Source organism: Gekko japonicus, unplaced genomic scaffold, assembly GCF_001447785.1.
Source record: "Gekko japonicus isolate JY-2015 unplaced genomic scaffold, Gekko_japonicus_V1.1 scaffold1347, whole genome shotgun sequence".
Classification (NCBI taxonomy): Eukaryota; Metazoa; Chordata; class Lepidosauria; order Squamata; family Gekkonidae; genus Gekko; species Gekko japonicus.
In genome coordinates, this window is record NW_015171544.1 from 306,226 (window position 1) to 311,148 (window position 4,923).

At 43.6% G+C, this 4,923-nt stretch overlaps 1 protein-coding gene across 1 annotated transcript in view; it reads right to left on the bottom strand.

Moving 5' to 3' along the window:
* Positions 1–4,923, bottom strand: part of FGGY (FGGY carbohydrate kinase domain containing) — a 253,617-nt gene that overhangs the window by 142,430 nt on the left and 106,264 nt on the right. The window lies entirely within an intron of this gene.

Consider the following 4,923-nt stretch of genomic DNA (forward strand, 5'->3'; position numbering starts at 1 on the left):
GAGCTGTTGCAGAGTCCTGGCTGCTTGAGACAAGGTGAGAAAGGGTCATTGTTAGAATGCAAATTGAGTGCCTGGGTGAATTTGAATCGTTGCTGAACTGCCCTCTCCTGGGGGAGGCCTCTATTTAAGGCAGCACCTTGCCAGATACTGATAAACCGTAAAGACCACCTTGCCAGATACTGATAAACGTAAAGACCAACAATAAAACTTTCTTCAAATACATTAGAAGCAGGAAACCAGCCAGGGAGGCAGTGGGGCCCTTGGATGACCAAGGGATAAAAGGAGTACTGAAGGATGATAGAGAAATGGCTGAGATGCTAAATGCATTTTTTGCCCCTGTTTTCACCATGGAAGATAAGAAGTGCTTGGCCACTCCAGAACCGCCGATTTCGGGAGGGGTGTTGAAAGACCTGAGTCAGATTGAGGTGACGAGAGAGGAGGTCCTAAAACTGATAGACAACTTTAAAAACTGATAAATCACCAGGCCCAGATGGTATACATCCGAGAGTTCTGAAAGAACTCAAACGTGAACTTGTGGATCTCCTTACAAAAATATGTAATCTTTCCTTAAAATCTGCCTCCATTCCTGAGGACAGCTTCAAGAGGGAATTAGATAAACATATGGAGCAGAGGTCCATCAGTGACTATTTGCCACAAGGTATAGATAAGAACTCTCAGTCTGAGGCATGTGATGCTCTGTATTCTTGGTGCTTGGGAGTGGGGACAGTGGGAGGGCTTCTAGTGTCCTGGCTCCACTGCTGGACCTCCTCATGACACCTGGTATTTTTGGCCACTGTTTGACAGAGTGTTGGACTGGATGGGCCATTGGCCTGATTCAGCATTGGCTTCTCTTATGTTCTTATGTTCACTGGATTCTCAGGTTGTACATTGGCTAGGATTCTCCAATTTTACATTTGTTGGGCTTGCAACAGGATTTCTATTCACTTGTTTTGGATGATTCGCTGGTTTAACATTTGCTTGGTTGTACATTTGTTGTGTTAGGCTAGACACATCGTCCCATGCTTCTGCTGTGATTTCCTGGTTTTGCATTGGTTCTTTGGGTTTGTTGGTTCTATCTGCTTTGAGAGGCTTTTGGCCAGTGGTTATTTTGCTCACTCTTGTTTCTTTGGTTACTCTTTGCCCTGGAAAAATAACAGAATTTTTCCCCATAGGAAGCAGTGGAAAATGGCAGGGGGGGGGGGGACCTTGTTCAGGGACTTTAGCGTTGTTTAATGGACAGGCACCAGCAACTCTGCTGCAATTTTGCTGCCATGTGTTCAAAAAAAACCAACTCCTCTAGCCCTTCAGAAATATCCCCCATAGGGAATAATGGAGTCAAATAATATTAGAATTCCCCCCCCCCAAACAAAAACCTTTACATCCAAATACCAAAGCAGTATTTGTAACCTGGGTAACCAGGAATACCAATATTTTTTGGCTTCTTGATATCTGTATCCAAAAAACATTTCCCCCCCAAGGTGCACATCACCATTCTGGACTAACATCCTTCCAGTGTTGGAGGGAGGTTTTCTATGTTGCAGTTCTGTCTTTACAAATTGTAAATGTTGCTATTTAAGTTATAACATATTGATGTTGTAACACAGAAATGCAGAGTGTTTTGGACTTCCATGAGATGAAAGAATTGGTGAAATCACCTGCCCTCTTTGCATCCATGGAAATCTAGGTGGGATCCAACCTATTGAAGTGAGCTAGTTTTTTAAAATAATCCTTATTAAGCCTCAGTATCTGGCTTAACAATTGACATCACTGACTTCAACTGATTTCAATTTGTTCTTCTTTATATCACAATTATTTTCCTTCAGCAAGAAAGACCAGTTGCTCTATATGGTTTCAGACTCATGCAAGTGTCAGGTTCTATAGTCAGTTCACACCACACAGCGCTTCATAAGAAGTATTCTGTTTCTTGGTAGTACATAACTATGATCCATGTACGTTCTTTGTTAGGAATGGCTTAAAGCAGCAGGGTACCTAAAGATACAGTAATTTAAAAAAAAACATTACAAGCAAAATCCAGTAAGCATAGCGTAATTGTCCCACGTGAGAGAGAGGAAATTAAGCGGGAGAAGGTGAGCCGTTAGTTCCCAGCGGGTCAGGAGCAGCTAGGAACCAAGGTCAAAAAACACATAGATAACAAGCCAGACTGGAGACATTGTTTGAGAAGCAAGAGGGAGGTAGAACACCCCACACACATTCCACAGACTATGGAAGTGTTAACTGGCATCCTGCCCCTCCAAAACCCCTCCCCCAGGTTTCTACGGGAAACGCCGATGGAACCTGCACAAAAGCTGAGGAGCATCAATGTTGTCCATCCCCACCCACTCACGATGCTGTGGACCAAAATCCACCCATTCTATTAAGTAATACAACTTATTGCGTTTAAGCTTAGAGTCCAATATATCAGCAACTTCATAATGTGGTTCGCCTTGCACCATCATGGGGGGTGGTTGGGCTTGTCTCCAAGTATTGGGCCCATGATCTTTTTTTAAGAGGCTGAAATGGAAAATAGGATGTATAAACTTCAGATTTTTAGGCAAGTCCAGTTCAACAGTCACATCACTGATTTTACGTAACACCTGGAATGGTCCAATGAACTTCCACCCTAATTTATGAGAAGGGAGAAGTCCACAAATGTTTTTAGTGGAAACATAGTGGAAACTGGGGAGGGTTTGTGTTATATCATCGCACCAAGCTGAAGATCACAGATGCAGATGATAATTGTTAGTACGCCATCTGAATCATTTAGAGATTACCATCAAAAGTGTACCATCACTAGCACTTTAATTGTTAATTGTTGGATTGTTTTTAATGCTTAATGCTGTTTAAATTTTGTACATGGTTTTTATGGTACAGGGTACCAACACTGTAAGCCACCCTGGGTCCACTTGCGGGGAGGACAGGGTATAAATCAAATAAATAAATAAACATAGACAGAGTCCCCCGGCTGGACCTCCCAACCCTCAGACTGTCTTTTGTCTGCTTGCAACCTATAAGCCTCTTTTGCCTTATTCAAGGTTTTACACAATAGTGGCCAGGCATGGTGGGGCCTCATATCCATAGAGGGCCATGAACGGAGAGACCCCCATAGATGAGTGGCACGCGTTGTTGTAGCAAAATTCAGCAAAGGGGAGAAGCCCCTTCCAGTCATCTTGCTGATAGTTAGTGAAACAACGGAGGTACTGTTCCAGGGTCTGATTCACCCTCTCTGTTTGCCCATCAGTCCCTGGGTGATAAGCACTGCTCAATCCCTGTTCCATCCCCAATAAACCCATAAGCTCCTTCCAGAACTTGAAAACGAATTGCGCCCCGCGGTCGGAGATTATCTTGTGGGGCAAAGTATGGAGCCTGATCACATGTTGCAGAAACGCCTTAACAAAGAGGCGTGTCATAGACATAGTCTTAAATGGGACGAAATGGGCTTGCTTGGTAAACAGATCCACAATCACCCATATAACCGTTTCCCCCTGCTGGGGGGGCAGTGATATAATCCATAGAGATCACCTCCCAGGGTCATCCCGGGGCAGGCAGGGAAAGACTAGTTGGATCCAATCTAGCTACAGGTTGATTTAATATAAACACATTTTTAAAGTACCCTAAAAACCTGAGTACTAACTTCCTGCAACATTAGAAAAAGAGGAAATTTTGAGAGTCACAGAATATACTGAAAGAATTTGCATTTTATAACACACCAATAAACTGCTGCACAACTCATAAAACAAGGCAACATCGATAACAGAGATCATATGGACCGGGCAGAAGCAGTTGTAACAAGCAAGAGGTCCCAGGCAGGAGATTTCATTGGGACAAAAAAGAATAAGGCTATTATAAAAGCGAAGTGCCAGCTAATTTGGTTGTATGAACTATTTAGCATTGCTGCTACACTAAGGCCCCGGTCACATGGGAGGTTTAGGACCGGAAGAGGGACGGATCGGCGGCACAGCAAACGGGCGCGATCCCACCGCAACATCTGGGAAGCGGTGCGCACCCGTCCCCGATCCGGCCCTTCAGGCCAAAAATGTGCATACAAAAAGAACCTGCTAAAGAGCAGGACTTACTGGAAACACCGCAGCAAGCGAGGCCATGGGATCGCCGGCACGTCCGTCGTCAGGAGCATTTGAGGCTCCTGGCCGACCTGCGCATGCGCACACATGCGCAGCCGGCTGCCTCCGTCTCCCTACCGCGTGTCTTTTTTGGCCGCGCTCCCCCCCCCCCCCGTGTGGCAGGGGCCTAAGGGTATCTAAAAAAAAAACCTAAAGGCAAAGAACCTTTTATTTCACATTTAAGCAGCTGTTTGAGAACAGAGTTTTTCTTATTGCAGAACTTTAATCGTAGCACTTCTATTTCATAGCACACAGCCCATTTTAGAAGAGGATTTTTCCCCATGTGAAGTGAGAAACAAGTTTACCAAAGGAAAAACCTGTCTGAAACCTTTCCTTCCCTTTTATCCTTTCCTGACAACTAGCTTTGGAATTTGCTATGCTTATGTTTTGTTTAAAGAAATTTATGTGGTACTAGTGAACCGACACCTTTCTGGGCTTTTGCCATGGTAACCAGTTGTTTACCAGACGTAACACATGAGGTGGACAACTATGTATCTTTAGTAAGTAAATCACTGAATCTCAAATTGGCAGTGATATTAATAGAATCAGCCATGTTAATACTCACTAGCCTTTAAAAATAACAAAAGAAAAGCGGGGGACCAGCTGATTCAGCTATGACACATTCACCCACTCAAGAGCAGCTTTTAACCTGTATTGCAGAACCAGCTGAGTTTTATGTGAAATTGCAATTGACTACAATTCTAAGAAGAAATGATGCAAAACAGAATAAGGGAATCTTTTAATTAATGTACCATATTTGGGCAACAGAATTTGGAAGAAGTGAATTATAACATTTTCACATTTG